Here is a 13,788-nt window from a genome sequence, read left to right on the forward strand (position 1 = left end):
TTTTCGAGAGAAAACTGCATTATATTATTTCATAATATGTTTTACATGTCCATAAGATATTTGTGTTTAACAAGCTTCCGAATCGGCTCAACTTAAATCGATACGATTTAAGTGGACTTCATTATGATTAGGAGTGTCAAAGTAATCGATGAAATTATAACTCGTTCAATCACCATATACTTTAGAGGATTGGGCTGAGCCTTTAATCATTGAGTGGGTGCTTGAAAAATATAAAGGCATGAAGCTCAGCTTGTCAATTAAATCCTATCTTATTGTTCTTTATCTTTTGTTTATTTGTTGTTTCTTGTTCGTTTGTTTTCCACGTATCCAATATATATATATATAGGGTGAAACTAATATTCACCCAATATCTCTCTTGACACCATCTAAACTTCAAAAATACACACATTTTTTCCTAGTAAAATGGCCAAAAATCCTCTTCCATCACCAATAAACCACTTAGGTGAAGAAGAATACATAGACATTGAAGTAAACTCTGCCTCTCAAAACAGAGAATTTGAGTTTCAAATGGCTTCAATTACCAATTATAACACAACTTCCCCTGCTGATGAACTCTTTTATAGGGGCAGACTCCTTCCTCTTCACCAAAAAATCCTTCAAACACAACTCTTTGAAGATTTAGAAGATAGCTTTTGCGTGGAAGTTTCTACAGAAAGACCCCTTGGTTCTAGCAAACGGATCAACCTACTCACGAGCTCCACCATCAATTTCACTATTAGTTCACCATCACAATCTTTTGAACTTAGTCCAAATGATCATAAAATAAGTCCTAAGAAAGTGTGGATTAAGTTCATTAAACATTCTTTAATTACTCAAAAGCTCAAATCTTTGTTTAGTAAATCTTCTTGTAGAAATGGGAATTGTTGTTCTAGTAAAGACATGAATGTTTCCAAGAAAATAATTCCATTGAAAAATACTAATAACATTGGAAGTGTGTCTTCAAGGTCATTCAAGTGGCAACAAAAATCAAGAAATGGAAGTTCTTCAAGGTCATTCTCTTCAACTAATTTTTCTTCAAGGTTATCATTTGATTGTTCCTTTAACTCTAATTATGAGTTGAATTTCTCCAAGAGAAGTAGTTTTACTTCTGAGAGTGAAGGTTCAATTGAGGATGCTGTTGCTCATTGTAAAAAGTCTCATACTGGTTGAGGAAATTAGTTGTGATCTCCGTAACGTAACTGGAATTGGGCAATTCTGATCTCATGAGCTAGGGTGATGGTATATTTCTTGTTTTTATAACGAGTTTAGTAAAAGCACATGGCTTTATCTTACTCCAATGAAAAATTGACATATCATTACTTATTATTGTAATTTTTAATGTTGGCCTCTCATGTTATGTTATTCATGCTCTTGGACATGTGGGAGAGTGTTAAGTCCTCATTGGTTGAGAGAAAGAATGTTTCTCTTCTTACTTGGTATAGGTCAATTCTCACCTTGTTTTTTTATTTCTATTTATTATTTTGGTGATTTATAGTTCTTCCATTTTATTGGATGAAATTTCATTGTATTAGATTTATAAAAATCGCAAAGTCCTTGCTTTTGAATCCAAAATGAATAGTGTAGAGCTTGGATTTCTTGTCTGTTTGTAATTGGATATGCATATCTCTAATAAAAAGAATAATAACTTTTGAAGTTGAGTTAGGTCCAAGATTTATCCATTATTTATATATCTCAATTGCAAGAACGACCTCATTTGAAGATTTTGAATAAATGTCTGTTTTCTTTTCTTTGTTGTTGCAAGATGCATTTATGCGAACAAAGACCTACATTAGAAATTGATAAGAAAAATAAACTATGTACATATAAAGTGTGGACGTTGGTGGTCATAAATATAAGAATGATAGGATGTCACACAATAAACTTTCACATAAGTCCATGATTTTTTTGAAAATTAATCCCATGTGGTACTTAGTTCAATGAGAAAATCATTGAATCTATAAACAAACTTTATTTTTGGAAGTTGATAAGAAAAATAAGTTATAACTACAAGTCTACAACTTATGTGGATGCTTTAAATTATGTGAATGGTGCGAATTTGACCAAAAATAGCTAATGTCACGTCATATTAATTTAAAACTATATAGATATTTTATTGCTATAATTTACCGAGATTGCAATTATTCCATGATCAGATGATTTATTTGAGTGTCCATAATCTTGTGTGCCAATGGGTAAGAAATGCTTTAACTCCTATTTTTGTTTATTTTTAATGACTAGTTTCTGAGCACGTGCGTTGCACATGTGTCCCATGTAATATTTTATAAATTCGTTAGGACGATTAAAATTCAATGAAAACATGCGTGTAATTTATAATGAGTACTAAAATGCAACAATCTCAAATAAATGTTATGATAATAATTTTTTTTATAGAAAAATAAATTAAAGAAGACTAATAGAGAAATATAAAAAAATAAACATAGAAGAAAAAAATAACATACGCATCCTTCTTAAGACTTTAATCATAACGTTATATAAATGGAAAAAGAAATACAAAATCGGTACATAATTTTCCAAGTTTTTGTCGACACCTCTCATATCCAATCAAAATTCAAAAGTCTTCTTAATCGAGTGAGACTAAAGCATGAATCAAATAGAAAAATCAATTTATTTTCATAAAGTGATATATAATCAGACTAAGGTAGATATATCATATACTTTAGATGTTGAAGACTTCACTATTTTAACTATAAAATGAAAAGGATAATTTTGGATGTGAGTTTCATGAAATAAAAAAAAATGAATTTATATTAAACAAAAATAGAGAAATATCAAAAGACATCACAAAGTTTTAAATTAAATATTTGAAGGTTTTAAAGGGCCAAAATAGATAAAAGAGAACAACTTTAAAAATATTAAATATATGCAATGAACCTCCATTATAATCTGAAAGAGTGAAAAATCATCCTTTGAACACATGTAACTCTCCATTTACTCAATGTAGTAATTGATTATCACTAATATTTAAACATGTAATTAACTAAATATTTATTATATTTTAATTTAGTGTAGAGACAAAATGGTATTTCAACTTTCAACTTTTTTTGTTCCACTTTTAGTAATATATGATATATATGATGATTGGTTTCTTCCTAAAAACCTAGCTAGATGAGTACTTTAAAAGGGTACTATATTTAAAAGTTATCAAGAAAAAAACATCATTGAAAAATACTATTAATGGAACATCATGTGCAATAAACAACATTGGAAGTTTGTCTTCAAGGTCATTCAAGTGGAAGTTCAATTGAGGTTGTTGTTACTCATTGTAAAAAGTCTCACACCGGTTAAGGAAATGAGTTATGATCTCTGTAATTGAAATTGGATAATTCTTGTTTCACGAGGTAGCTTTTGTATTTGAGCTAGGAAAACTGAACATTCAATGCAAAATAGACCAATTAACATAGACCTATCTTATTCTTTTCTTATTATTGTATTAAAATAGACCTACCTTAATCTTTCTTTATTACTGTATTAAAATAGACCTATCTTATTTGTTGTCTACTATTGTATTTTTTTCAATGTTGGGCTCTTGTGTTATGTTTACGCCTTTTGACATGTGGAAGAGTGTTAAGTCCCACATTGATCGAGAGAAAGGTTGTTTCTAGATCTCCTTACATGGTCTAGGTCAATTCTCACTTTAAGCTTTTTCTATTATTTCAATGAATTAGATATATAGAAATTGTGAAGTCCTTGCTTTTGAAGCCAAAATGAATCGTTTAGAGCTTGGATTTCTAGTCCATTCGTAATTGGATATGCATGTTTGATAAAGAGAATAATAACTTTTGAGGTTGAGTTAGGTCTAAATTTATCGCTTGTCTTTATATCCCGATTGCAAGAACGATCTCATTTGAAGATTTTAAATGATGTTGGTGGCCATAAATATACGGATGCTAAATTGTAAAATTTCCTAGTAAGTGTCCATGAATTTTCTGATAATGGTCTCATATGGTACTTGGTTTGACAAAAGAATCTTCGATCTATAAACAAAGTTTCATATCGGAAGCTGATAATAAAAATAAGTGAGATAACTATAAAGTATATCACTGTATATGGATGCTTTTAATTGTGTGGATGGTGTGGATTTAACTAGAAACAAGATAATGTCACATCACATTAATTTAAAATTATGCAGATATTTTATTGCTAGAATTTACAGAGATTGCAATTAGTCCTATTTTTGGTTTATTTTCAGTGTTTGGTTGTTTCCTAAAATCCTTAAGGTCATCTAGATGAGTAATATAAAAGAATACAATAAAAGCTTGAATCACTTTTGTAACCGTCTTTTCATCTACTTAACTTTGTTTTACTCTCTCACACAACTTATCAATTATCAATTAATTAATTAAAGTAGAATTCAGTGTTGTCGATTATTCATCAGTGTAACTACTAGAAGATTAATTAATTACTAATTTAGAGGACATATATTATATTTGTGTTACTAAAAATGTTGAGTATCATTAAAAATTAAAAATTTAATTATTTCTAAATTATATAAAATAAAAACATGTTATGTTTTTTTTTTGACATATATACTAAAAGAAAAGGAATGATTAATATATTGAGATTGAAGAAAATATTGAAGAGCTAGTTAACTATAGAAGGCTGATAGATTGTACTATAGTATTACTAGCTTGTATATAAATTTAAATTCATGTTATGTGGCATTTTAGTCTTTTGAGTTTGGTTCTAAATTTTGATAGGGAGAAATGAGTCACTTTTTGTGCATGCTTTATTAATCTTTAATTGTGCTGACCATTTAGCCCTTTGGCACAACCTTGTAGTTACAAAAAGTGGGCCCATTTGTCATTATAATTGTGGGTTGTAGGTGACAAATTTTTCCCCTATTTTTTAACTTGCCTATTTCTCTTATTCAATTTTAAAAGAGTATTGCATATGATATTTATTAAAAGCATTTAGTTATTTTATTTAAAATTTTAAAGTTAAAATTAGAGTTGTGTTTGATCATATTTCTTACAAAAAAATATTTAAAATTTGAATGTATTTTTAAATATAATTTATGTCCATTAATTTTTTAAAACTAATAAATTTATCCAGTTAGACTAATTTACGTAAAGCATATCGTCAAATCTTCTCTAAAAGAACAATATCTCAAAATATATAGTTACACAATGTCATAAATTAGATCTCATAATTTAAACTGAAAAGATCAAAAAAATTAATAAAAGAGAAAAAAAATTAAAAATTAAAGTGAAGAGGGAAATTAAAATATTTAATAAAGAAAAAAATAAATATAATTAAAATATATAAGTTTTTATGTCAATAATTATGTGTAATTAGTTGTAAATAAATCAATTAAAAAAGGATATGTATCTATTTTTTCGTTGTTGTTCATCACTTGCTTTCAAGAGAAAGTGCACATTCTCTATGTATATAACGTCAGCATTTAGGTGTATCTATTCAATTTTAAAATAATTTAGAGAGATAATATGATTCAAATTAAGTTAAGATCATGTGTTGTTGAGATTTATACTTAAGTTTTGATACTTCATTAGGACTTTGTGGCAAGTGCTGATTCATTAGTACTTTGGACAATCCACCAAGTTTACTACTCCCTCCATCATATATTAAGTGCTATTTTTGGATTTTTTTCCATTATTTAAAATAACTGAAATGTTCAAAGTTCAAGATAAATGTTTCGTCCTTTTTAATATTTGCACTTTCCTTTAAAGAGGTTTCATATTTTATAGGAGATAAATTACACTATTTACAAAGTTATGTATATGATCTCACAAAAGGGAAATTATGGAAAATATGTTTTAAATTATGTCCTTAAATGTTTTTCTTAATATGTATTGCCTCACAAATTTATTTAATATGAAATAGAGGTAGTATCATATTTTGACACAAAAAATATTTTTTTCAAAATGAAACAAATTAAAATTGTGTCACAAAAATTTCATATTATACAAACCAAAATGTAATATCTTAAAATTGAAAATGTTGATCCCGTACTCTGCACGGGCGAGGCTTATCTAGTATATATATAAAATTCATCTGACATCTAAAAATTATTAATTTAGAACTCAGTATAACCCATCTAACATGACATATTTATGTTTTATTATTTTGATCCAGCTAAACGTTGCGCCTCTCATTTAGGCATGCAAGGTCATGATACAGATGAATGTCGTCATGACCCTTTTGTGTAAAACGGGTCAGGGAGCTTCTATTGATGAATATCGAAAAAACTATATAATTAGATATACTTCACTATTATATATACTATTATTATTTATATTTTCAAAATATTACGTATCTTAACACTAATTAAGAGTTTTCTACCATATATTGAGAAAAATACACTTAGATAAATGTAGTTTTGCTATCAATTACATAAAAATAAGGAGAGAGATGGGTGAGATGGGAGGGAGGCAAGCGAGATTCGTATGTATCCCAAATACATGTGAATCACACTAGATACATACTAGATATAGACATGTATCTGTATGTATCTGACGTTATTCATATGTATCTGGAATACCCGATATGTGAGAGAGCGGCAAGCGAGACGGGAGAGAGGCGAGCGAGATTCGTTATGTATCCCAGATACATGTGAATCCACTTGAATACAATGTATCTAGAACAAATTACATCTAAATTTGACCCTATGTATGTATCTGAATGTATATGAACAACCCAAAATCTGATAAAATACATAATATTGTAAATTAAAGTGTATATAAGTAATTAGCTCCTAAACTAATGGAATTTACGTAAGTTCTCCATGAATATACCCACTTATGTATTTGTATATATAATTAACTAAGTGACTTTTGTACCTGAGTTGAATATACACAATAATGATATTATCAACTTCAAATACTTTTAATTTTATTTCAACATAAAGTTAATTGTCCTTACGCTTAAAATATCTTTTGTTCTATGATATTTCTCAAAATTAAATTATGATTTGTCAATATCATTAAAGGAAATTACATGCACTTCTAATATGAGGACGAGTCCCTTTTTCTTAACAAATGCATGTCATGCAAGTTGATAATATATACCTTTTTAATTATTACTGTATTATTTTTTGGTTTAGTGTTTGTTTTCTTTTCTTTGTTTGTCATGAGCTGTCCAATAATTCAAACTTAAAACAATCCACTCAAAGTTGCAAAATATTATGAATAATGGATCAGAGTCAGAATTTTCAGTAAAAATATTTAAAATAACTAGTTCATCATTCTCCCCTCTCTCGATCAATTCATAATTATATGTCTTATAAACTTGGAATCTTCAAATTATCTATCTGATATGCAAGAAAAAGATAGCGAGAATGATCATTTTGATCAAGTCAACAATAACGTTTAAACATTGACATAACTTAGAATTAGTTATATTACTAAGACTGAAATCGTAGAGTTCAATCTCAATCTAATAGAAAAGACATGTTTATATAATAAAGTCACTACCAAGTAGAGAAGCAACCAAAAATATAAAACTATATTTTTACGATCAATATTATTCTGTAATCTTTTTTACGTACTCTTAGCACAAAAATATGTTTCATGCTGTCATTGACTGATTAATTAATGGTATTAATTATCAAGAAACATAGTAGTACTAGTATATTTTTCCTCTCATCTAGGTAAATTTATTATGTCGGCAGGGTATCTTTAGACCACTCTTGGATTGTTTCTTCTCGAACATTTTTTGAAAAATATTTTTCATTTGGCGCCTAAGATATTCATAATATTATCAACAAATGTGATATAGTGAATGAAGCTACTTTTTTCTTAATTAGAGATTCCAATTTTCAGGTTTGAGACTTGAGTATGAAAATATCCTTAAATAAGAAGTCTTTATATTATTGAGGACCTCGTTAAAAAGAAATGATGCCAGGGGGCTTTACTAGGACTAACTAATAAAAAGCCTAGGAATGGAAGTGGTCTTAGAAACCAATCATATTTCAGAAAAAAAATTCATTATCATGTTTGTCTAGAAGAAAAACAAAAAAAATGCAATTTTTTTTTATGGTCTTATAGAACAACAATTACTTAATTACGTTCGTATGGAAATATCAAGGCGAAATACTTTCTCCAAATGAAACCTTATGCAATGTGAATTTAGATTAGTCCGATTTTATTGCGATATTGAACACCTGCCTCCTATTATCTATGAAACTCAGAGGTGGATTTAATTAAGGATGTGTAAGTTTAGGGGGATTATTTCTCACTTGATATTAAGTATTTATAACGGAATTTAACTAAATTCAGATTCACACAGTACATGTTCCGTTTATAAGGATAGGCACTTCCATATTTTCTTTTTCTTGTTATAAGCCGTTGAATTGAGTCTTAATATTTACTTATGTCTCTATATGCCTGACTTTTATTCTACATGGGACATGTTGTGTACTCCAATATATATATATGTGTGAATGGTTAGGTGCAGGCCAAGAGCAATATGCTATTTAACTTTAGTTTGATCATGTTCCTAGCCCATATGAACTTAAAACATGTTCTGTATTTAGTCACTTTGTGAAAATGACATACTATATATTATTCATGCACTACCACGACATAAGGTACGTCCTAGTACATTGCCAACTTTAGTTACTTTTGTATAGTTAGAATATATATTGGCATAGTATATATACGTGTCCTATAACCTGGTCTTAACTGACATATAGATATAACTTTCAATTATAGATATATATGATTGTAGACACTTGAATTTGTATAAAGTTGAACAAGTAAAAATATATGTTCTTCTTGGTGCCCTACATAGCAATATTTCACGTGAGATACACTCGAACTGATTTGTATATGTCATGTAAGACATTACTTGTGTCTATTTGTTTAAATTTATAGATACAAATTTAAGTGTCTACTTAGCTTATATAAAGTTGAACAAGTAAAGACTAAACACTCACGTCCTTCGTGGTGTCCTATGTAGGAATTCGCGTGAGATATCCTCGAACTGATTTGTATATGTTGGGGAAGACAGTGTGTTTATTTGTTCAACTTTATACAAATTTAAGTATTTATCTATACGAAGTTGATCAACGTGTAAATACACGTCCTTCATGGCATCCTATGTAACAATTTGCGCGAGATACATACTCGAACCGATTTATATATGCCATCTAAGACATTGTGTCTATTTGTTTAACTTTATACACATCTAAAATTTTAAAAAATATTAGCAGAAGTTAAATTGAACGATATATTTATGTTTTACGATTTTGAATACACGTGGGACTACAAAACGATGAATAGTCAATATCATTAAACAGGGTTACACGCACTTTTTACATATGTGAGTTTGTACTGACATGGAGTTCAACTATGACTGTCGGGGTCCTGTTTTGATCTTAGCTAGTGATGAACGCACGTCGGAATCAGTATTTTTACTAAAGAAATTTAAAATATGAAAAAATAAATATTTGAAGAAACCAAAAGGGATTCATATCTATTATATATACATGATAAATAATTTAATTGTGTATAAATAATATAATTTTCCGTCAAAAAAAATTCAAATCAGATGACCCTTCAACCCTGTCTAGCTCCGCACTTTATCCATGTCGTGGCCTTTTCAATTTTAGTGCGTTTTCCAATAATTCAAACAAACAAAATTCTAACTCAAGCTAGTACGATTGGATGGAGATGCAAGTTGGGAAATGAAGATTAATCAAAAAGTGGTAAAGGAAATTAATCAACAAAAGTATATGATTAATTAAGGCTAAGAATGCTTAGAGGGTTTGTATAATTAGTGGTTTCGTGACTTTATATGTGTTATATAATTATAATTATGCAAAATTCTGAGTACACCATTAAATTTAATTATCATCGAATATATCAAATATTGATCGATTGGGTACGTAGTATATAATGAGTGAAAGTTTGATTTGTAATTAAGATACTTTTTATTAGCATTTAAAAGTTGAGAGATAATATACTTTTTTAAAATTATCTTTTTATAATAGTTTTACTCAAATTTTAAGGGCCGGTAGTAGAGACGACTTATCATCTTTCTCATTTCCCTAAAAAAGTAGAATGCGGTGAAAGGACAGTTTATTTACCCAGCATGAGAAAGATAATTAGTTCCGTCTGCTCTGACATCAAAATAAACATTATAATAGGATGATAGCACCTGACAAGAAATTCTTAATTGTCATTTTAGCAATGATACGTCTTTTTTATAATAAATAATAATATTATTATTATGTTGTCATATAGGTACATTTAAAAGTAAAATATCTATGATAACGAATAACAAGTCTAGTATTTTGATTAGATAATTAAATCCTTAATACGTCACTTTTAACAAGAATATAGCGGCTATAAATGCTTCAATAATATTTTATTAAAAACATATTGAAAAAAATCTCTACATTAAAGAAATTTGGGGCCCTAAAAATCATGTGTTAATTTATAGTTAAAAAGATTAATAATAAGAATGTATCACCATATAATATTAATAGTTAAAATTTAGATGGTCACTCTGTTTCTACCTTTCTAATCATTGAACGTCATAGTCGTTATTTATTTTTTTATTTTGCCTTTTAAAAAAAGTTACTTAATTTTATCAAATTAATTTCTATGGTTATTATTCCTATACTACCTATTTAATTATGTGACAACTATAAATTTTTAAATTTATTTACGATCAAAATCATAAATCCTTCGTTTTTTAAAATTTTAATAAAAATGATGCTCTTTTGATAATTCAAGTCCAAATAATAATATGAAGAATGAGAGAAACAATATAGTAGAAGAGAGCAATATAGAATAAGTTTCTTCTTCCTTTGAAGTTTGTACCATATAATTCTCAAAGACCTTTATTTATATGATTATATTAAAAAATATCCAAAGGTGTGAAGATCAGGGGTTCATGAAAAAACAATAAAAAGATATTGTATGTGTGTCTATTACTACACATGAAGAAGAAATTTATACCAAAAATTATACCTAGAAATTATGAACATAGTAATATTCCTTCAAGACACAAAGATATATGGGCTACATTTAAGATGAAGCTCACAATAAGCCCAAATTTACTTTAAGTATAAATTTTAGGAATCACATAGTTTTAATATGAAATTACAATCTATTCCTATTTAGTTTGTAATTACATTAATTCTTGAAAAAGTAAAACAAACCGGATACATAATATGTAGCTCAGATACATTAAAAACTAGCTCGGATACATTATAAAATAAACCGGATACATAATATGTAGTTCGAATACATTAAAAACTAGCTCGGATACATTATAAAATAATTTAGAATTAGGAGAGAAATATAGGATTTTAGAGGTTTTTAGAAATAAAAGGGAATATTAGTCATAAGGGAAACATAAGACGTGTATTTCAGTAATTTTTTCAAACCTGGTAAGACATAAGGATTAATTTGGTGGGCCGAATGGACTCACATAGTCATTTGGGCACAATTCAAGTTGATCCATCTAAATGCATGGGCAATCAAGCTGAGAAAAGATGCGTCTTATATTGTAAAACATTGTGCAGAATAGTAAGCATTTAAATGATATTAAATGCTATATCAACTGTTTTGGAAAATTGTGATTCATACCATAATTTCCCCAAATCTTGTTATTCATTTAATTTGTATAATTCACCTAATTTGTATAATTCGCCTGATTGTATAAATCAGAATTTCGTATAATTCAGTTCCTGATTGTATAAATCTAGAATTTGTATATGCTTACCCTATCTATTTGTATATGATATATGAAAAATTCACAATAAATTACTCTGTTTATATATTGACAAGTGAAATATACAAACGGAGTTCTAAAAATTTCTGAATGTATAAATTCAAAATTTGTATATACTTACCCTATTTGTATATTCACAAGAAAAATATACAAAAGGACTAGCGAAATATAAAAACTGCGTGAAATATACAAACTGCAACCTCCATAGCAAACAAAATTATAGCTATGAAGCGCAATTATCAAAATCATAGTTATAGAGCCTTATTATGTCTATTATGTTTGTTATTTCTGAAATTTTCTCATTAAATAATAATACATGAGGAAACAACACAAAACAAATTATTAATGATGCTAATTATATGCTAAATAAAAAATTTCTTAATTATATTTTTTGTCAGGAAAATCTTGTTTCCGATACATGTATCAGATGGAAAACATATATGTATCTCAGTTACATACGGGTTAAAATAGGTATAATTTGTTTCATATGCTCTGGGGGAAAACGTGATATATATGTATCGGAGATACACTGACTCTCTCACTTGCCTCCCTTCCTGTGTATTTGTATTTTAGAATGTATTTGAGTTTCATAAATTTGTGTATTTGTGTATCCAGTATTAATTGCATATATCTATGCATCCAAAGTTAATCTAATCTAGTGTATCTGATATCAATTTGATCTTGTGCATCTTGTATCAAATATTTAGTGTATCTATGCATATTTACATGTATCTTGATATCTAATAGGCAGAACACATAAGAGGCCCCTTGAACTTGTAAGGATTTTCCTTATAGACACCTTAACAAGGAATCCTTCCTATTGAACACTTAAACCACTCAATAAGTGTACCTATCAGACACACCTGTCTGACTTGGCACTTATCGTGTGAGGCACTCCTTTTGAGCGCGTGAAGTGAGAAAAAAAAAAGCTGATGTGTCTGATTGGCACACTTTAACATACTTAACAGTCAAAATCTTCCCCTTTTATTTATCCAACCCTAGATTCTTCCCTTTTATTTATTTCTCATCTCTTTCTTCTCCACATCTCACCATTGTTGCTACTACAGTGGAGATAAAAAAAATTCTTCATTCGTCTTCTTCACAGCGAAGGAAATGTCCAATTTGTCGATTTCAACTTCTTCAGATGTAAATGTGTTATGTCGATGTGGGGTCAATGCTGAATTGAAAACTTCATGGACACAACTTAATACAGGACGTCGATTTTTTTGCTGCAAAAACACAAAGGTAAGCTTTTTATCATTATTCTAATCTGGTTAAACAAATCGTTGTCAATCGCTAATTATAGTTTAATTATTTTGATAATTTGTGTAGAGAAGAGGTGGATGCGATTATTTTCGATGGTACGATGATGAAATACCGCCTCAAGCAAAATGGATCATATGGGTTCTATTGAAAAGAATCAAATCCTATGAACAAGAGAGGAAGCGGGCAAGAAAAATCAGGATCATATGCGTTATTGCACTCGTGATTTTCGCTATATGGAAATATTTATGTTAGTAGTCTTAGAGTGATTGTATTAGTAGTCTTGTGTTTCTGTTGTACTGATTTTGGAAGAAGGAATGGAGATAAGTTGTTCATTAATCTATCATATTGCTCATCTCCGCGACGTGGAGGCATCTTTAAATTCTCATTCGCACACAATTGCTCATCTCCGCGAGTGTACTCGCTTTGTTGAATTAATATAGGAATCCCTCTCCACGACGCGGAGAGGGCACAGAGTGCTCTGCCTGGAATTTGATTTCACGAGCCAAATTATAATTCCTACGGAGATGCCTTAAGTGACATTTTTTCAAGCTTCTTCCTTGCTTTCTTCACCTCCAAAGAACAATAACCATACTAAGTGAACAACACAATAACATTAAGCTCCAAACAAGCATGAATGATCGATAAAAATTCTTGGCATTTCCTTGTAAGAAAATCCACATTTAAACCACTAGTTATAGTGTACATAAAAAACATCACAAAACATATTAAAGCAGTCACAGTATTGTTTCCTGCTTGCATTACAGATTCAAATAAAACAACCTCTAAGTGTACATCAAAAAT

Source organism: Solanum tuberosum, unplaced genomic scaffold (assembly GCF_000226075.1).
Source record: "Solanum tuberosum cultivar DM 1-3 516 R44 unplaced genomic scaffold, SolTub_3.0 scf00436, whole genome shotgun sequence".
Lineage (NCBI taxonomy): Eukaryota > Viridiplantae > Streptophyta > Magnoliopsida > Solanales > Solanaceae > Solanum > Solanum tuberosum.